This window comes from Rhinolophus sinicus, chromosome 3, assembly GCF_057876585.1.
Source record: "Rhinolophus sinicus isolate RSI-liver-muscle chromosome 3, RSI-T2T, whole genome shotgun sequence".
NCBI classification, from domain to species: Eukaryota; Metazoa; Chordata; class Mammalia; order Chiroptera; family Rhinolophidae; genus Rhinolophus; species Rhinolophus sinicus.
The window spans coordinates 50,599,658-50,622,067 of record NC_142503.1 but is presented as its reverse complement, the minus strand read 5'-3'; the positions used below and the strand labels follow the sequence as shown (position 1 = coordinate 50,622,067).

Sequence of the window (22,410 nt, the reverse complement as noted above, 5' to 3'; positions counted from 1 at the left end):
AGGTGTTGCACAGGTGTAGGAATTAGCCTTAGATAAGAACAGGAACAGCCTTTCACTAAGCTAGGGAGAACAAAGAGCAAAGGAGACAGGGTGGAGGTAGATAAGTGGTAATTGGAGGGGCAAAAAGGTTGACATTTGTTTGCTTTCCTGGTGTGTAATAAGGGTAGTGAATAATATACTAAAAGCATTTTATAGTTTCAAAATATTTGCATAAATTTTCATTTGATCCTCAAATCAAGCCAAATACTTTTTCTGGTTGGTTCCAAACCTGGGTATGTATACCAGGTTCTCGATTTCTCTTGGCTACCCTGAATTGGTTGGTGCATTCCTTTCCTGCAGTTTCACACAATTAGAACTCTCTCAAACTAATCTTCTCTATACTTTGGCCCAAGCCAACTCCTATGGGTCTCTCTCACAGCGGCTACCATTGAAGGATTCCAAACCATTGGCTCCTTTCTACCTTATCGCTGTGCCTCAAACTTCCCTACCATCCAGTGGCAGCCAGCTCCAGCATGGCTGGCCAGTGTTCATGTTCTCGCCTGTCACAGAAAAGGACACTGACCAAATACAGATGTTAGCTGCATGGGGCCACCTCTCAGCCATAGCCAAGAACAATCCCCTGACTCAATAGGGGTTCAACTCGAGAACATATGGGTTGACAACACTTGGCCACTTATCCACTTACATTTCTTATAGTCAGTCACGCAATATCCAAAGCAATTGGGGGCAGTAGCCATGTTCCATCGGTCTCTTCGATTCCCAGCTGTAACTGGCCTCATGGTCTTTCTCCTGGACCTTTCTGTTCTTAAGTCACACCATTACAACGCATCTCGTAGAATCCATTGTTGATTAGTTCGTGATGTGAAAGAGGGGAGAAGGGCAGGGTTAAAATTGCAAAAAGTGTGAAAGGCAGAAAATTGCACTAGACCAAGGAAGCAAACCTGTGACTGTCAAGTCAGGTGATATCTTTCTGTTTTTTGTGCAAGTCAGTTTTGAAGGCTACTCAGAAAGAGGAATTTTGAAAATGCTTTGATCAATAATAGTATCATTTAACTAAAAAATTGCTCTCAAGACCAGCGTTTATTTGGGTTATACATTCTAATGTGTTTGTTTAAAAGGTTCATTATTTTATGGTCTTAGCTTATGCAGTCTTTAAAGCAGTGCTCTGTTAAAATGAAGCTCTTCTGGCTGAGATGGAAAGATACTTCTTACAAATGTGAATGTTGAATTCAGGATCCAACTTTGTGCTAAATATCTTCACATTTTCCAGTCCAGAAGAACACTGAGGCTTTTGACATTGTGAATCAACAATGTGGTTAAAGGTCATAGGTTTAGAAAATTCAACGCAGTTTAGCTTTGCCTTGGACATTGAGGAGGCAGATCTTTTTAACCCCAGAGTGAAGGTGAAACGGCTGATGCTGATAGGGCAGCTCCAGAGAGCAAAATCTCTTTGTTTTGAAGGCAGCTGTTGTCCTGGGTATTGTGCTTTAACATAAACCAAACAGACTCACCAAGCACTGGGCAAGCAATAGAATACAATCCAGGACACTATTTCTGCTCAGGGAAACTGTTTTGATTACCCAGGACAATTAGTCCAGGAAATGGTCCTGGCCTCTCCCCATCACCTGTCCTTTCTTTCATTTTCCATCCATTTCAGCCACCATCACAAACGCTTCTTTGCACTTGTTCCAGGCTCCATGTTAAATGCACTGGACACTGAATTGAGCTTCCCCGAGCTTGACCCTTGGTGTGCTCTATGTATGACAGACACATTCCCTCTGGCCTCCTTGCTCTAGGCTGTTGCAGGAAACATCTCATCAGAAGAGGCCCAGCTTCTCTGAAGAACAACCAGTAGCCAAGAGTCTGTAACCCCTGTGTGGACCACAGCGCATGTGCAGCAGGTGGACTGTGGCAGGGAGTGAACAAAACACGTTTCTCCAAAAATATTGAGATCCTAAGTTGCTCTTTTTTTAGGAAGATGTCTCCCCAAAGAAGCCCTTCTGAATGCTACGGTCCCTTTTTACCTGACTTTTGCGGTAAAAACCCACACAGGCTTATTTTACATTTTCTAAGCTCCCAGAGGACAGACTCATCGCAAGTGTATGCGAGGCTCCTACTCTGATTCTGTCCACTCACTGGAAGCCTTCCCGAGCCGCAGGGCAGGACCATTGCCTCCCAGGCCCCACCCAGAGGGTGTCAGCAGCTCTTTCCTTTCATGAACACCGTATGTGACCATAGGTTTGGAGTTTTGTTTTTTTCTTAATTATGAAGAAAAGAAAAACATGCAGGGTAAGGAACAGTTACGTTGTAAAAGTGATTATTTGGCTTCTGGCTAACTTTTGGTCTCATGAGAGGCAGAGAAGAGAAGCCTTGGTAAAAATGAGCTTTTCCTTTCTATAAACACAACCTGAAAAAATGTAAACCAGCTGAGTTGGCAGAGTCTTTGCCTGCCCCAAATGGAGGCGTTTATGGTATCAAAGAAAATTTCCTTAGAAACATTTCAACTTGGGTTTCCTGTGAATGAATTGGGAAGAATGTGAATGGATAAGAACTGGGTGGAACTGGACGTTCTACATTTACACTGTCCACTAGAAACCAGTGCCCTTTATGGAAAACAGGGAGGTTTTGTTTGGAAGATGGGTCTGGGGGAAGAAACCTCACACCACAAAGCCCTTTGATGTGCCCTGGATTGAAGTATGGTTTTCCTGACCCTCAGTCTTGGATGGGGGGGTGGGGCGAAGGGGACATGAAGATTGGGCTGACATTTCAGAGAAGACTCTTGGGGACAGCAAGGTTTTCTTTCCTAAAATTATGATGCTAATTCAAACCATTCAGCCATGCTTTCTCAGGCAGCCCTACCTTGAAAACACAGAGTTAGAAGCAGTATTTTTATTTACAGCTTCATTAATCAAGGCTCTTCATTGTGGTGTTCTAATCTATAGCTATTTCCTCTACAGAATTTAGCTTGAGTGATGCACAAACTTTCCCACTCATGATATGTGATCCAAAATATGTTTAAAAGGTGAAAGCTCATTAAACTGTTCAGACTCAAAGATCACTCACGTTCATATCTAACACATGTAATATCCTTGTTTTTCTCCATCAAAGTCAGTCACACATAGACATTGAGCTCTTCCAGGTGGGCAGTGGTTCAGGCTGGCATATGGAAGCCTTAGATGTGATCCTTGCCCTCAGGAGACATCGTTAAGGAGACACTGTGAAATGTTAGTGACCAATTCAAGGCAGGATGTGATCAAGTGCCAACTGAGGAAGGATGGAAAGACCTGGAGAAGTTGAGAGAAAATGAAGGGCATGTGAGAGATCAAGTTTCCTATTTTCATAGGGATATTGAATTTGTCTCCAAAAGGAAGAACTTGGAAGTTTAAAGAAGGTTTTCAGCTTATCAATAAAAAGAACTTCTAAGTTGGGAAAGCCAACCTAGTGAGGTTGCTGAAAGTATGCAAATGGAGATTAAATAATTATCTGATAGGGATGCTACAAAATGATTTTATATATTGAGTAAACGAAATGACCTCTAAGCTGTCTTGGACCTATGAAACAGTGACTGGAGTGGACCTATGAAATAGGGGTACAGTGACTGGAGTATAAACTCAGTCTGGACCTCGCTGAGGAGAAGAAGCTGTGCTGGGCCTCAAAGGATGAATGGCCTCTAGATACTGGCTCCTCCCCTCCTGTGTGTTCCCATACCACCCACCTCCCCCTACCTGTTCCTGGGGAGAGCCCAACCTATAGCAAAGCAGTCTCTATTGGCAACAGGGCGGGGAGAACACAGGGCTAAGGATCTAAGATGGATGCATTCATGGTATACTTAAGGGTTGTGTAATTCACCAAATGTAAATTTGACCTTTAAAAAAACACTGGATAATTCTATGCAGTGTACAGATATCTGCAATTTACTTTAAATGCATTTAAAAGAAAAACCAGATGGATTGATGGGTATAGAAGAGATGTTTGATAAAACATATAGCAAAATGCTAATTATACAACCTACAGGATAGGTATATGGATGTTTACTGTACAATTTACAATTTTATAATAGAATGTTGGGGAGAAAAATCCATGTGGCTCTTACTATGGAAGAGAGTAAATGGCTTTCAGCTTTCACAGACTTGGAACACCACAGAATATAATAATGTAGGTTTATTGAGTTCTCACTACTCACTAAGCACTTACGTGTACTATCATTTACTCTCACAACCATCTGTGATTAAGTAAGTACTAGCATCCTCACTCTGTAGACAGGACAACTGAGGCACAGAGAGCATAAAACATCTGCCCAGAGCCACACAGCTGGTAAGTGTTAGATTCAGGATTTGAACCCAGGTCTGACTGACTCCAGAACCGAAGGCCATGACTAATGTACCACATGTGGGTGCCAGATGTGGATGCCTGGCATGGTGCCTTGTGTTGGTGAAAAGCATTTGATGTTTGGGGGAAAGTGAGACAGATGCCTGCATTCTGGCCCTGCCCTCATCCTCTAATTGATATCGGATGGGTTTGGTTCTCTACTTCTTTAATTGTTAATAGACACCCAGACCACCATCTGGGAGTTTTATTCTTTTTTTTTTTTTTTTTTTTTTGTCTTTTTCTTGTTTTGTTTTGTTTTGTTTTGATTTTAAACAAGTTTATTTAAACAACAAGATGCTTGACTTGAATGGAAAACCATCTAACATTCATTCCTTTTAATTTATCCCTACTTAAAGACAGATTTTCCTACATGTAACAGCTATATACAAAAAGATTATAAAATTGTCCTTGGGTTTACATAATAAGTGAAAAACACTAGAATCCTACAATCGAACAAGGTATGCAAGGATTTTTTTATGTTATTTTTCTTTTGTTAAACAGTTAGAACAAAATAACTTCTGGAATATAATGTTAAGAGTAGAATGAGCATGCCACTAATGGAGAAAAAGTATTTTCACAAAGCCAGTAATCTTTCCCCATCCCACCGCCACTTGATGTCAATCAAAACATACCATTGGCTATTTAGTTTTTAAAAATGCACCATGTTTGTGCACATACACCAGTTACTTTATGTACAATAAAGGGATGGGAAATGGGGAAAGTGAAAGAATAGAGAAACTACACTGGAAGAGTCGGGATGTGGTGGATAGAAATCGTGGTTTTCTAATTGAGAATGTACTTTTGGTCTGTAAGAACAGAGTTCTGGACTAAAGGTGTGCATTCCTTTTTTAGTAGACAGTACTGGAACACATCAATTGTTTCTTCATCTTTCATTTCCACCTGTGCAGGTGCCTATTTCATTGACTGGCTGCCCATCCAATCAGAATCTGATCTGCCTCACTGACAAACCCTGTTATTTATAACAGGCTTCCATTAGTTTGCTATGCGATATCAAAACGCCTCTTAATCTTAAACCCCACCAGAGGGACAGCCTGCCCCACCACCTTCAAATTAATATTGTCATTCTCTTAACTCCTTCCCTGGCCTTTTTGTGAGCCATAGAGTCCTGCAGTCTCAGCTTCATCCCATTTTGCCACCTATTGCCCCAGGGGTGTTGCTTCCAGTCCTTTGTTGAATATGTAAAATATGAGAACATTCCCCAAATCAGGTCGTTAAGGTAATTTTCAGCTGTCTGGGCATTCTCCCATAGTTTGGAAAAAGAAAAAAAATCACTGAAAATCAAATACTCTAACCCCTCCTTTTTCACTTCAAGGACCCTAAATATCTGTTGATTGAGGTGCGAAGCCTTTCCCAGTGTCCCGGGGGAGCTTGGCCAGCAGACGTGTGGGTCCCAGGCAGCCCAGGTGGAGGTGGCCTGCAGAGGTGACGGTGGAGACCAGCAGGCGTGGATGCTTGCCATGTATGATGGCCCTGTGACGGCCCCTGCGAAGCCATCTTTTTAGTCCTCAGATTCAGCTTGTTTGGGTTTTCTATTGTTTATTTCCCCTTCCCTCCACCTTTAGAAGGAAGGCAGGGGCTGCTTCCCAAAAATAGAGAAAAGGAATGGAATCCCAACTGGATGGCTTCCCCACCTGCATGCACCCCAAAGCGCTCTGAGCCCACCACTGCCCTGGAATAGACAGCAGGAGAAAAATGGTTTTAAACCCCAGAGGCAGGAGGAGGGAAGGAAATCTTCAAGTCTGGGCTGCTGAGTTTTCTTGCAGTGGACCCTGGTAACCCTAAGGTCAGGCTGTCAGAGGAGGCATTTGCTTGGTTTAAGTACCTCCAGGGGCTCTGAGCCAGGGGTTCTAGCGAGCCTCACTGTTCTAATTGCGCTGGGGACGTTAGTGTTGAGGCTTTACTAGACTACAGGATTCCAGAACAATGGTGGGGAGGGGCTATGTTCCAGGGACTCAATGCCAACCTCCCTTGTACTGACCGAGCTACTCAGCATCTTCCCACCACTTTCCATGGAAGGCCCAGAGCTGGGCCCGGCCCCTGGGGCCTTCAGCTCCAGAGTAAAGTGGGGCTGGATGGTAAAGGCTTTGCAAACCTTGGAAGGATTAGGGATCAGCACGTCTTAATCTCTCTCTCTCTCTCTCTCTCTCTCTCTCTCTCTCTCTCTCTCTCTTTCTCTTTCTCTTTCTCTTTCTCCCTCCCTCTCCCCACATTAAGTACACTCACAATATTGTGCAACCACCACTTCTCATTTCCAGAACTTGTTCATCATCTCAGACTGAAACTCTGTACCCTTTAAACAATACAACCCTCTCTTTTTAACAATGAAGAAATCAAACAAAATGGAGAGAGGCTTGGCCAATGTCAGGCAGCTAGGACAATGGTCTATGATCTTAGGATCAAGAGCTCTGTTTGTTATAATATATGAGCTGATTTCTTAAAAATATCATTAAAATAAATAACTACATATTGTTCTGGGAGCCACCCTTTTGGAAGATGTTGGCAAATAAGGGTGTGTCGAGAAATAGCAACAGGATGACAAGGAACCTGAGTCCTGTGTCTCTTATAGATGGAAGGAATTGGTGAGGGGGGATTCAGGACAATAGTGGGTGAATTAAATTTTATTTTTGTCAGAGTAATATATGCAAATAGTTTTACAAATCAGGCATAAGGCATAACAGAATTTAGCAGTTCCCTGTCCACTCCTCCCTCCCCATTTCCAGGTACTGCTCCTCAGAGGCAACTGTGTCCATTTCTTTTATTTGTCTTCATTCTATTCCATTTTCTATATTTCAAAATGATATGCTTGACTGCTATTTATTGTTTTCTTATTTTAAACATCTATTGATGTGTTGTTTTCATAGACAAGGATTTATCTTTTATCTACCTCTACCTCTTCTTTTAATCTCCACTCCATCCTCTCAACAATTATATAATTTTTGGAGGTAAATTAATATTCAATGTTTACATTATAATGATATAAATATTGTTTACTTAGCTAGGTAATGTTTCCTGATTATGTTTCCTTCTTATGTAAGTTTTTACTTTTTTTTTTTTTTTTGGTAAGACATTGCCACAATTTTTTAATGACTTTGTTTCCTATACAGCTGTTGCTGATTTTTTCTAAATGTGCCATAATTTTTTTTTATTGAAGTACAGTTGATATATAAAATTATACTAGTTTCAGGTGTACAACATAGTGATTTGACATTTATATACCTTACCAATGATCACCATATTAAGTCTAATAGCCATCTGTCACCATACAAAGTTATTACAATACTGTATTACTGATTATATTCACTTTACTGTACATTACATCCCCATGACTTATTTATTTTATAACTGGAAATTTGTAACTCTTAATCCCCTTCATCTATTTCACCATCCCCCTAATCTTCTCTCCTCTGGCAACCATCAGTTTACCGTTCTCTGTATCTATGAGTGTGTTTCTCTTTTATTTGTTTGTTTTGCTTTCATAGATTCTACATGTAACTGCAATTTTATGGGCTTTGTCTTTCTGTGGTTTATTTCACTTAGCATAATACCCTCTAGGTCCATCCATGTTGTCGGAAATGGCAAGATATCATTCTTTTTTATTGCTGAGTAATATTCTAATACACACACACACACACACACACACACACACACATACACACACAGAGGGTGCCAAAAAATGTGTACACATTTTAAGAAAGGAAAACTGTATTAAAATTGTAATACTAAATATATACCGACAACAAAAGATGAATACAAGTCATGTTTTTACTTCTGCAATTACAAGAGGTGCTCAAAGTGGTTACCATCAGCGTCCAGACACTTCTGATTACGGCGAACTACTGCTTGAGCAACGCTGACAAAAGTGTCCATTTGTATACATTTTTTTGGCACCTCTGCTGTATATAAAATGTTATATATCTTACATCTTCTTTCTCTGTTCATCTACCGATGACCCTTAGGTTGCTTCCATATCCTGGCTATTGTAAATAGTGCTGCAGTGAACATGAGGGTGCGTATATATTTTTGAATAAGTGTTTTTGTTTTCTTTGGATAAATACCCAGAATCAGAATTGCTGGATTGTCTGGTAGTTCTATTTTTAATTTTCTGAGGAACCTCCACACTGTTTTCCATAGTGGCTGCACCAGTTTACATTCCCTCCAGTAGTGCACAAGGGTTTCCCCTTTTCTCCACATCCTCACCAGCCCTTGTTGTTTTTTGACTTTTTGATAATAGACATTCTGACAGGTGTGAGATGATATCTCATTGTGGTTTTCAAATAACTTTTTAATAACTCAGTCAGCTCAAGCAGCAGTCAGCTTCTTTCTGACTGCTGGAGGTGTGAAGCAGAACCTGGGTGACCACCTGTGCTCGTGTGACATGGAAGGGATTTACGCAGCTGAGAAAGTGTGCTTCTAACTCTTGAGACCCCTCGTGAGGGAGTGGGAGATGGTTTCTGAGGCCTAGGACCTACTTACCCAACCTACCACAGCTCACACACTCCTGGGCTGGAGTCCTGAAACAAAAGGCTTTTGAAGGATGGAATGGGAAGGTGCTCACAATTTAAGCTGAAGATGTATTCTGGACAGTTTATAGAATAGTTGGACTATGTACTCTTCCAACTGCAGGTAACAATCTGTCATGAAATCCATGTAGTCAGTTATGTCCCGGGGTTTTTAAAACATGAAATGAAATTGAATAGGACATATCAGAGAGCCACACACAGGGTAAGGGTAAATATTAGGTGTTTTTCAAGAATTATTTTTGGCGTGTGTGTGTGTACGTGTACAAGGTCAGTGTAAAACTTTTGGTTAGTATGGGTTTAATTATTTTTAACTTAAAAGTGTAAAAGCCACTATTTAATGCAAAATATGGAATGGAAATGTCTGGAGTTAGAAATCTGTCACAAGTTGTTAGAAAGGTCACATGCCAGAATAGAGAGATGACAGTCCCTGCCAGGATGGGTCTCTCTGGCTGCTTGCTTTCTTATGAAGTTCATGTCTGTGGCCAGCAGTTTGGAACATGGGTTAACCAAGTGCACTGACTTGGTTGGGAGCAGCCAAAACCCCTACACACTTCGTCAGCAGACAGAAGGGCATACCTGACTTTCTGTGAAAGTCCCTTCACACTGAGGGACTGTGGTAAAAATGAATTTTGATCTTCAGAGAGTAACCAGCAACAAACCCTGAATACAGAACACGAAGGTACATGTAACCACCGCCACCCCCCCGCCACTCCTCACACAGAGCACAAAAACCCACGCCTCAGTGCAATTATTTCATTCCCTCATCCCTTAAATCAAGGACTTCGGTCTCCCTAAGACAAAACTGTACACATAGACTGTCAGACTCCCCTGGGGCCTGTAAATAAAATGGAGCTGCTAAAAAGTTCTAGAGAGGGTTTTGAATGAACAGCCAAGTCACGGAGTCTAACTTTTTGTACCACACTGTACAAGAGGATGTCTGTAGTAAGACCAAGAGAAAATGATATGACACACACACACTCACACACTCACACTTACTCACGTTTTCAAAACTAAGGAATGCTGCTGCCAGCTCTTGGTAAATTCTTTCTCTATTGCAGGGTGTGTATAAGGGATCTGTTTTTGTCAGTCCGACATCCCTTTCTAATTCTGATACCAGCATCCACCTTCCTCCACTTCCTGTGGATAATTGTTCCTGTCCTGCTTCCCATTCCCTGTGGTTCTACTGCGACCACCAATCACAGTATCTTGCCTCATCCCCTTGGCTTCAGTGATTGCTCCATGGAGAAGGCAACAGACCTGAAATGGACCAATCAGGGTCTTTCCATAGGACTTACAAATATTAAAGCAGCAGGCAAGAACTCAGTGTTTCCTGTGGGGTTGCTACATTGGAACTGTTTTTGGCCCCATTTTTCTCCAGCCATGTAGAGGAAAACTACTGGCAGAGTGAGAGAACAAGAAATCTCATGACAGCCATGCTACTTTAGCCAGTTCTATTCTGCCTGCCTCCCCGCCCCATTATGTAACTAGACATATGAGTATAGCAGTGTGTATGGTGGGGAGGGGGGTTTTTTGCTTAAGCTAGTATGAGTTTCTTCAGCGCGTGTATAATGGATTGATCACAGGATTTAGAGGGAAGACCTGTGTTCAAAGCCTAGAGTTTGTGCTTATTAACTGTGTTTAAGATACCTAACTTACCAAATCTCAGTCTCTTCATCTCTACAATGAACAGGGTATTTGTGAGGCTTAAATGAGCTAATTGTATTAAAGTACTTTGTATAATGATAAAATATTCTCTAAATGTTAAAGATAATTACCAATCCAAGCACCCTTCTCTCCCAAAAAAGGGGACACTCCCTCGTGCACCCTCCCAGTAAATCCACTCTACCCAAGGGAACCACTCTTCTGACCTCTATCATCATAGATTGTCAGGAAACCTGGATTTGAATCCCAGTGTCGCTAATTTTTAACAGTATAATTTTAGACAAATTATGTAATCACACTGAGTTGCAGTTTTATCATTGGTAAAATAGGGTTAATAAATTAAACTTGCCTTGGAGAGTTGTTGAAAAGTATGCTAGGGTAAGATAAGCATTCTAATAAAGATCCTTAAAAATATGGTGAGCTAAGGAACAAACAGTTTATTTCTGTCATGAAACCATCCAGGACAGGTGCTCTGGGTTGGTATCTGGCTTAGGCACCAAGTCTGGTAGCAACACATGGATTTTAAGACTGTTACAACTCAACCAATGGGAACAGGGAAAAGAGCAAGCATGGAGGAGGCTGGCTCCTTCCTAATGGCTCAGAATGTAGTGTGATGTTACGCACCTTCCTTTTGGGAAGGTTGCAGACACCTGACCTCACCTGGCTCAGGGGAGGCTGGGAAGAAGGGACAAACAGATTTTGGTGGAGAGCTGTGGCACAAGGAGTAGGTGAGATAATGGATAGTCGTATAAAGTACTGAGAATATTCCCTGACACAGGGTGGTAGTCACATATTAGCTGTTTCGGTATTCATTCTTTCATGCAATGGGACTTAGGAAAAAAAGCTTTTCCTCAAACGAGGCCACCAAATGACTCTTTCTAGGAGAAATGTACTGACCTCATGTTCATCTTCTGCCAGCTTCCTTTGGCAGCTCGGAGTACATCTCTTAGCCCCTTTTTTCTAAGGGCCTCCATTCCTCTGCCCCAAAGAGCTTCTAAAATACTCTCCAGTGACAATCTTGAAAGATAAGCCAGGAAGAAAGTCCAGTTTCATCTGCTGGAATGCTCCAATTATTTATGGGATGAGCTCAGAATAGAAGACAATTAGATGATGATAAATGGGTGTCAGACATTTCCCAGCCTCGTTTTGGCCACACTATGTATTCATGTAGACCAGTGTGGAGACCCTAAGAGCCTTTTTCTTTTTAACTCTGGCACTAACTACCTCCTAGTCTGCTGACAGACTCGGGGGAAGTGATGTGTGGTGGGCATCTGGGTGTAAGAGTGATGGATGGTACTCCTTCCAATGCCATTAATAACGCAGGCCTAAGTCCCATTCGCCATGAAAATTTGCAGTAGGAAATTAATGAAGTCTTTAATTATTAAAGTCCTAGCTATTTAGTCTTCCAAAAGGCAGAGTTCCTAATAAATACTCTGGCAGAGGCCATAAGCAGGGGTGGGCTGTGTTATGTAGCTGGTCAAGTGTGAGTACGAGAGACCACCCACAGGCCTGAGTGCGCTTGTTCAGGACCTCAGCAGCTGGGCTGCCAAGGAAACGAAATTCCCCACTGCCCTTTCCCCGGCCCCCTGCCCCACCCTCTGGCCAGTCCAGACTCGCGGGAGGAATTAGGCCTCGGTTAGGGACAGCCCACCTGCACTTAGCTCATCCGAAAACATTACCTGGCTCCTTAACGACTTGTTTGGAGTGTCTCCATGAGTAATTAAGTTACAGGTTCACATATTAGCTGTAAATAGGACATGATTTCTCCCCTCCTACTGGTTACAATTTCCAGCTGTAACCAAGTGCAAGCCTTGCTTAGAAAAAGTAGGAATGATTTTCTCCTCTAACTAGAATATATTTTTTTTTAATGAAGGAATCAAGAAGTACTTCTGCACTTTTGTAAAAGTGGGTGTAGGTTAGAGATGTCTGGTTGGGGTGGTGGTGGAGGAATGGGGGGGTGGAGGATGGTGGGCCTAGTGCCGTGTCTGCATAGACATTATGAAATGCAAGCAGGTCTCTTGATCATTTGGGCTAAAGGTCTTTTCCTAAAGGGTCCAGAAAACTGATTTATTTATTTCTACCCTGACTGTCTTAGAAAATGAGCTCGGTTTTCTGCCTCACTTCACTTGTCCAGCGAATTTACAGGGAACTCAGTTAATTGCCTTGTTCCCGACAAGGTTCAAATCCCACCTCCAAGAGGCTGCTTCTAGAGGCAGCCACGGTGTTTTTGTCCCCTCAGTGTCCCCTTCTTGATGACTGAAGGGAACTGGTGCCACATTGGGTCATGTGATCAAGAGAATGCTTTGCCATCCAAAAACCAAGAGCCAGACGGACCCATACCATGGATTTCCATTGGGAGTATGGAAAGATAGAGGAAGCCTGTATTAGAAGCTTTCAGAGCCCCTTGGGTGGTAGCCATGGAAACTGGAGGAAACAAAGTAACAGGCAGCCTTACTTCAGGCTGTGGAGATGGCCCAGGGTGACTCAGAGCTAATAAAGTACTCTGTAATGTCCCTGCACAAGCTGTGAGCAGTTTGCCGGCAGTTTTACTTTGGCCTGGAGCCCTAGAATCCAAACAGCTGGTGATTAATTGCAGGAAAGATCATGGGAAGTAGATCAGGAACAGAAAGTGGTTTATATCAGTGTGATCATTAAAATTTGATCAAAAGCTGAATGTGGCTAGTTACCTTTTGATCTTATTTTCTGAGAGCTAGTTCTGAAAAGCGGTCCTCAGCCTTCCTCACCATGAGCTCTCCTTGGATTGCCAAGTTATATTTTGAGGCAACACTGCATAATGGGTCAGAAAGAAGTAGAGCAAAGCAGAGTGGGTTGGGATCTTTTGAGGTGGTGATGTGGAAAGGAAAACGACAGAGAGGGTTTCAGGCTGAAGACAATTGGTAAAAATCAGAAGTCCTAGCAACAATGAGTATCGTTGACTTCTATCTCTGGTTTAGGAAGAAATAGCATACAAGCAATCTTAAATTTACGTGCTGATTAGGTTTTATAAATTGGCAAGACTGATGTTTGGATTTATAACATTGTCCCACAGTTACAGTGCCACAGATCTTTGTGTTTGAGGTGTCACCTTAGGTGACAGTTTCTAGAAGGTCCTGTCCATCCAGCCTGCACTGAGGACAACCTCTCCTGGGGCCCTTGCAGCACCTAAATCCATCCAATTTTGCCTTATTATGCTGTTGTGATTGCTGTTTTACATCTATATCCCTTACTAGACTGTACTTTTCATTTTGAAAAAATTCTCCAGGTTTAGCTTAGTACTGGGTACTCAACAAGTATCCTGTAAACATTGAATGGATGAAAAAAATGAATGGTGGTTGTTTCCAGCTCTCCCATAGAAACCTATATATTTCAACAGGAGAAAAATAAAACCCTAACTCTTATTTTTTATAGATGGATCTGTTGTTCTCCCCATAATACAAGTGTATAACCCACATGTGACCATTCCTAATAGTTCTATAGATTCTTACTGCTTCTGTTGGGAAATGCATTTTGGCTTCTAACCAGGAATTCAGGACACTGAAATTGTGTTCATCCTGCTTCAGTGCCCTTACTGAAGACAGCTGCTTTCTGCCTCCCCACCTGCTCTGGCTGTGAGAGGGGGTTCTTTCCCTTCCTTTTTTTTATACACCACCCCCAGCATATAGTGCATAAAAAGGGCATTTCCTAGGGGTCACAGCAGAAAGCACCACCTACTCAAAAGCACAAGCTTGTATCCTGGGGAACATTCCTGAAGCTATGGATTTGTATCCTGGGAACTGCCTCTTTTCTCCCTCTCTTCTCTCTCTCTCTCTCTCTCTCTCTCTCTCAAAAGAATGCTTAACTCAGTCTATTCTCTCTCTGCACTCTTAACAGCCAAAAAGAAACAGCTATTCGCATCCACTTTCAGAGCATCTACTTCTTTTTATTTTTATTTTTTAACACTATTTCCTTTGTGCATTCCTTAGTTTGGCTCTTACCATCTTGCAATATGCAAACACATCTCTTTCTATCTTGAGTTGCCATTAGCTCAGGAAAGCTTTTGCCCTGGCAGTCTGAATTGTGGAGACGTTTAGCTATTTAACTTTTAGCTGATGTCCTTGGCAGCTAGAGTAAGGAGATAAGAAAGTAAAGGGATAGAAACTAAATAGGATAGATAAGAGGGAAGGCCTGGTCTGCCTGGAAGGCAACATCTATCCCATATATATTTTGTGAAAAATATTTACAGAGCCAAAGTAATATAAACAGTGAATATTAATTTAAACAAATGTGCTATAACTATTTGGGGGGATGGGGAGTGCGGAGAAGGGATATATTGGGGGAGGGGCATGGAAAGGTTTTAAAGCGTTAAATCTGTCTCTTCCATAGTCTAAAGTCAGCAATGTCCAACATTTTAAAATCAAGAAATTTCCCCATATTTTAATACATAACGTTTTCATTCATTTCATGCCATCCAAACTATTTTCTAACTTCCATTATGATTTCTCCTTTCACACAGGGATTATTTAGAGGCATAATTCTTAATTTCTGTATATGTGGAGGTTTTTCTGGTTTACTTCTGTTACTAATTTCAACCCTGTGTGATCAGAGAGATATGCTGTATGACTTCAATCCTCGAATATTTGTTGAGACTTGCTTTATGACACAGTATACAATCAATATTTCCATATATATGCCTGAAAATAATATATACCCAGCAGTTGTTGAATGTTCCATGTCGTGTACCAGGTTATTTCTTAACCATATTGTTGAAGTTTTCCATGTTCTTACTGATTTTTGTTTGCCTCTTCTATCAGTTAAAAAATATGTTAAAAAAAAAAAAAAACTCCCACTAAAATATTTTTGTCTATTTTCCCATTTAGTTCTGTCATTTATTTTTGTTTGTTTGTTTTATATTATTTTGAAGATACATTTTTTGCACTTATCATATATTCCCAATGTAATGAACATTTTATCATTGTTAAGTGTCCCTCTTTAAAGATATAGTTTACTGTATCTGATATTAATATAGCTATACCCACTTTCTTTTCATCGGTATTTATATTGTATTTCTTTAGCCATCTTTTTACATTCAGCATTCTGGTATTCATATAGATATAAATACAGATAATTCTTATCAACATAGTTTTTATATCAGCTTGAAGATCTTTGACTTTGTCTCATTGCATTATATGTAATTACTGCTATATTTGGGCTTTTTAATCTTATTTAATTAAAGTAGCTTATTGTTCTGATGTGGTCTTGTTTTCTTTCCTTTCTTAGTTTTTATTTTGAATTTTTTAAATTATTCCATTTTATTTCTGCTAGCTTGGAAGTTATACCCTCTTTTGCATATAGGTAAATCAATGCCTTCTTCATAAGTCTAATTTGATTGTTGTTTTTCTCCTCTTCCTGAATGACATAAGGATCTTAGAGTAAGTTAATTCCATTTATTCTCCCCCCCCCTTATATGCCATTGTGGTTATGTATTCTAACTCTTCTTATTGTTTGATTAGTCAGTATTAAGTTAATTAACCTTTTTAATTTTACTGATTCCTTTCTACATCTTCAGATTTTCATCTGGACTCATTTTTCTTCTGCCTGAATAAAATCCTTTAAGTCTGCTAGTAACAAATTCTATCAGTTTTTGTTTATCTAAAGACATATTTCCCATTCATTTTAATACATTTGCAGTCTTTTTTGTTTAGCACTTTGCAGATGAAATTCTATTGTCTTTTGTTTCATATTGCTTCTGTTAAAGTTAGCTGTCTCATTTTTGCTCCTTTGAGTGTTGCTTGCATTATAATCAGGATCTGTTTAAGACTCTTCTCTCTTTATCTTTAGTTTTAGTAGTTTTACTATAATGTGATTTGATGTGTTTTTCTCTTTTCTTCTTTAAGATTTTGTCTGAGATTAGTAATATTTGTTGAATATGTGACTTAATGTCTTTCATCAGCTTTGGAACATTCTTTCACCTATTCTTCAAGTATTCAAGATTCTTCAAGTATTAGTTTTGCCTCATTCTCTCTGTGTGTCTCATGTATTTGATTTCTTATTATATTCTCTTTTATTTTGTCCTTTAGAAAATCCAACAGTTTCCTCCAGAGAGGGACACCACCAAAATCTTTCTCTTCATGATTCATTGTGAATTATTTCCTCTGGACTTAATCTGACATTTCACCAATTCTCTCTTCATTAGTGCCAAACTTGTTATCAAATCCATACATTGAGTTCTTAATTTCAGGTAATTTTTTCATTTCTAAAATTTCCATTTGTTTCTTTCTTATACCTTTCAGTTCTTGTCAAAATTACCAGTATTTTCATTTATCTCCTGAAATATAGTAAACAATTAATGTAAGACTTTTATTGCTAATTCCCTATCTGAAGCTCCTGTGGATCTGTTTCTGTGGTTGTTTGGTTTTGTTTTTGTTTTTGCTTATTTTCATTTTGCCTTATCTTATCATGTACCTGATTACTTTTAATTGTGTGTCCAATGTTGTGTATTCAACATTGTTTGTAGAACTAATTTTAAGTCAAGGATGACATTTTCCTCCAGAGAGGAACACCACCAATTTGGATTATTTCAATCCAAGTTCAGAGCTGAGATCATTTTAGTAAGCTTTTTCTAACTCTAGTTCATCCTTATTCCAAGAGTGATCCCTTTGGGATTTCAACTTATAGTTCACCAGAAGTCCCCTTGGTGGGCACGAACTTGGGCCCTCTAGCCCAATATGGCTGTCAAAAGTGCCCTTTAGCCTTTCAGCCTCTCAGCCACTTCCTTCAGATGTGGCAAAAGTCCCCAGGGAATAAACATGTCCACATGTTGGGCCATATCCCTGAACCTCTATTCTCCAGCCTGGAATTCTTTACTATCTTGCTAGCTCTCACATGCCATCAAGCCAGCATTTTAAATATTTTGTTCCCTTCTAACTTTCCTCAGTGGGTAGATTTGTTTAAATGACCAGTGTATCGTTACTAGGATCTTGGTTACTTTTAAAAAATGAGTATTAAATCTACTTAATTACATTACATCATTACATCACTGGGATTAAAAATGTATAGCTCAGCTCCAGGGTGATTTATTCAATTTCTATACCAATATTGGAATATAAAAATTATTTTTTCTATGTCATAGTCCATGAAGAAATTGCCAAAATTACGGTAACAATTTTGGAATTTCAAGTTTATTTTTTATGATATAAAGTAAACCAATATAAGAGATCTCTTTCCATTTACAGTCTTCAATGGTAATTTTTTACTTATTTTGGATATATTCTCACAGAATAAATATGTATTAATGCAGAATTTTATATACATATTTTGGATTGGCCTCTATTCTTTATGAGAAGTCTGAAAATGCTTTTGCCCTTGAAAAGCTTTCAATTTTTTTTTTCTTTTCTGCATTTCTAAGATTCCTCCTCCACCTTCTCATATATTTCGTAACTCCTTTCCATCTGATTACTATTTTATACCAGAATCCTAGGGAATTCTCACTTCTTTAGAGGAACCAGCATCATGGTTAAAAGACAGCAGTAAAAGTAGAATTTTAAAACAAAACAGAAAAACAGGCAATGGTATCCAAGTTCTAAGATGACCAGAATCTGGTGAAATTGTTCTCACATCAATATGTGCTGGAGGATGTGGAATCTTTTGGGATTCAATAAGTCTTGAGCTTAGCATCTTGTCAGAACAGAGTGAAGAGTATTTTTTGCTTGATATATTTTCCAGTGAAATAATCATATATACTATTCTTCCTCATAACTGTACCATTAAAAGTAAATTAGATCATGTGGGATTTGCTTTCTAAAAAAGGGGAAAAAAAGCAGTTTGTATATAGATTGGAAGATCTGGACCTGACAAGTTTGCCAATAAAATCTTGGTACTCCCTTTCCTGAGACATGCAAATTAGAAGATCCTTTCAAGTGGATGACGGTTCTCTTCCATCTAGTTAGATGAATGACAACTCTAGCTTCCTGAATGAACACTTGCTAGAATTATAGCATAACCATCCATGCTATATCCATGGTGGAAATGCTAGGTGACCAAAGACCCAGTCAAGAATTCTCAATTGAAGTTGCTTATTCAGTTTATTTATGAAACATTTATTGAGTACCTCCTATATACCAGCACTGGGAATAGAGCAATAAAAGATCAAACTTAGTCCTTGCTTCATGGGACATGTTCACTGTAGAAATTGTGATGATCGTACATAACAGATAAGCAAGAGAATTGCATCTTGTGCTGTGTTGTCAAGGAAATAAGTGGGATGATATAATACAGAGTAACCAGAGAGGCCACTTTAGATAAGAGGGAAAAAGAAAGTGTGAAGAAATCAACCTTGGGAAAGATCTAGCCAAGATGGTGTAGTAGGTAAATGCTGTGCTTGTTTCCTTTCACAACCACATCAAAATTATAACAAAACTACAGAAGAACCATCATTGAGAATCACCTGAAGACTAGCTGAACAGAAGTCCTATAAGTAAGGGTATATAGAAGAAGCCACCTCAAGACAAGGGTATATAGAAGAAGCCACCTCAAGACAAGGGGAAGAGATGCAGAATGGCTGGTCCCACATCATCCACGTATGGCAATTAAAAATCAGGAGGGATATCTCAGTCGTGGATATACCCCCTGAGGAGTGAGGGGTCCCAGCATCACACCAGGTGCCCCAGCCCAGTGTTTCAGTGCTGGGGAGAGAAGTCCCCATAACTCTGGCTGTGAAAACCAGCAGAGATTATGGCTGAGTGAGGCAGAAGGCTGCTGAAATCCCAGGCGTTCCTCTTAAAGGGCCCATGCATGGACTTACTCACTGATGGACTCACTTAGTCTGAGCTTCAGTGCTGGGGCAACAGCTCAAAAGGTACCAGGGACATATGGGGAGGAACCGAGTGTCTGGCTTCTAGATGGAGGTGAGGAGCATCTTTCTCACAGACAGAAGTGCTGGCAGAATGCATTGTTCCTTTGTTGAGCCCTCCCAGCATGCAGACTTAGGCGAGGGCCGTATCTGAGTCTCCATAAACCTGGCTAACATCATTAGCCCCATCCTGGGGATTCCCAACTTGCGAGCTCCTGAAGCCTCTTCCAGTGACTTTTTCATACAAATGGCCTGACTTGGCTCATGCTTCAGACTTTGCTAATATCTCTCAAAGGTTCACAAACACCAAACATGCAGCATCTGACTTTGGCATGCCCCATACTCTTGCTAAGTAGCCCCAAGCACAGTGCTAGAGGCGGCTGGCCTCAGTTCACAGCTTAGCCTTTCTCAGACACCTCCAACACCAGGTGGAAAACATTTGCAGATCCCTTTGTGGCTCATGCCAGATGGTCCCAGGCAGGGCACAGGTAGAGGCTGAACTTGGCAGCAGGGGCCCTCCCAGGAGGCCCTGGGGCCCACACACCTGGTGGCCAGGTTCTGACCAAGCTAGAGTACCACCGGTCTGCCTCCATGAACAAAACATCCAAAGGGCAGACTGGTCAGGCACCAGAGCCCTGCTAAAGTGAATCCTGCTTCATAGGGTCAGCACCTGGACAACAGCTCCTCCACTGTAGTTACAACTAGCCCTTACAAACAATCAGCCAGAGAGTCAATCCTCCCATTGATGTGCAAGGCTCAACTATAACCAGAGGACACACAGAACACGCACAAGGATCACAATTGGGGCACCTGGCTGTAGTGACCAGGAAGACCGTGCCACTGGGCCCCACAGGATACCCACTACATAAAGCCATCCTATGAAGACCAGTAGACATAGCAGCCCTACCTAATATGTATATGCAAACACAGAGAGGCAGCCAAAATAGGGAGACAAAAAAATATATCCCAAATAAAAGAACAGAACAAAGCTCGGGAAAAAAATAAACAAAGTGGAAACAATCTACCAGATACAGAGTTCAAAACACTGATTGTAAGAATGCTCAGTGATCTCAGTAAGCACTTCAACAAAGAGATAGGAAACATAAAAATGGAGATAGAAAACAAAGAAGAACCAGTCAGAAATTAAGAATACACTAACTGAAATAAAGAATACACTACAGGAAATCAACTGTAGGTTGGATGAATCAGAGAATCAAGTCAGTGATTTAGAAGATAAGGTAGCAGAAAACACCCAATCAGAGCAACAATAAAAAAGTCCAAAAAAATGAGGATAGTTTAAGGGACAATATTATCAAGCATACCAACTTTTGCATCATAGGGGTACCAGAAAGAGTAGAGAGAAAGCAAAGAATTAAAAACCTATCTGAAGAAATAATAACAGAAAACTTCCTAACCTGGTGAAGGAAATAGATATACGAGTCCAGGAAGCACAGAGAGTCTCAAACAAGATGAACCCAAAGAGGCCCACACCAAGACACATCACAATTAAAATGCCAACGGTTAAAGACAAAGAGAGACTCTTAAAAGCAGCAAGAGAAAAGTAGTTAGCTACCTACAAGGGAGCTCCCATAAAACTGTCAGCTGATTTCTCAACAGAAACTTTGTAGGCCAGAAGGAATTGACATGAAATATTCAAAGTGATGAGAAGCAAGGACCTACAACCAAGAGTACTCTACCCAGGAAAGCTATCATTTAGAATCGAAGGATAGACAAAGAGCGTTCCAGAAGACAAAGCTAAATGAGTTCATCAGCACCAAACCAATATTACAAGAAGCATTAGAGGGACATCTTTAAGAAGAAGAAAAGAAAAGATAAAAAATATAAATAATAAAATAGCAATAACTACATATCAACAATTACTTTAAATGTAAATGGATTAAGTGCTCCAATCAAAAGACATAGGGTGGTTGAATGAATAAGAAAACAAGGCCCTTACATATGCTGTATACAAGAGACTCACTTCAGATGGAAAGACACATACAGACTGAAAGAAAAGGGATGAAAATAGATATTTTATGAATATGGAAATGAGGAAAAAACAGGCTGAGGTAGCAATACTTATACCAGACAAAATAGACCTTAAAACAAAAGCTATAAGAAGAGACAAAGAAGTATCCAGCAATCCCACTTCTGGGTATTTATCTGAAGAAACCCAAAACACTACTTCAAAGGGACATGTGCATCCATATGTTCATTGCAGCTTTATTTACAGTAGCCAAGATATGGAAGCAACTTGGGTGTTCATCAATGGATGAATGGATAAAGAAATGGTACATATATACAATGAAATATTGCCTAGCCATAGAAAAGAATGAAACCTTGCCATCTGCAATAACATGGATGGACCTAGATGGTATTATGCTGAGTGGAGTAAGTCAGACAGAGAAAGACAAATACCACTTGATTTCATTTATATGTGGCACCTAAATAACAAAGTAAACAAAACTGAAACAAACTCATTGATACAGAGAATATTTTGATAGTTGCCAGTTGGGAGAGGGGCTGGAGGAATAGGTAAAAAAAAAAGTGAAGGAATTATGAAGTACAAATTGCTAGTTACAAAATAGTCATGGGGATTTAAAGTATAACATAAGGAATATAGTCAGTAATATTATCATAACTATGTATGGTGTCAGATGGGTACTAGATCTATCAGGGTGATCACCTTGTAAGTTATGTAAATGTCTAATCACTACATTGTATACCTTAAACTAATATAATATTGAGCATCAACTGTAATTGAAAAATAAAAAATTAAAGGGTGATTAAAAGTCAGTGTTAAAAAAAAGTCAGCGTTGAAGAATGTAATTAATATAAATAAGCAGATGGAAATGGAAGGAGTTTTCTTATAGCAAGTCACTGATTGCTTTGAAGTCCTGAGTTATATGTAAAAATGGCCATGTGATCCACTATCAAAAATAATTTTTAATGCACTATCAGCTAACAACTCAATAGGTCCTCTTTTGATTTTTTTAAAACAAAAACTTGGAA

At 40.0% G+C, this 22,410-nt stretch overlaps 1 pseudogene; it reads right to left on the bottom strand.

Moving 5' to 3' along the window:
• Positions 1 to 5,151: 5,151 nt before the first annotated feature.
• LOC109445674 (small ubiquitin-related modifier 3 pseudogene) lies at positions 5,152 to 5,488 on the bottom strand (annotated as a pseudogene).
• Positions 5,489 to 22,410: the final 16,922 nt, after the last annotated feature.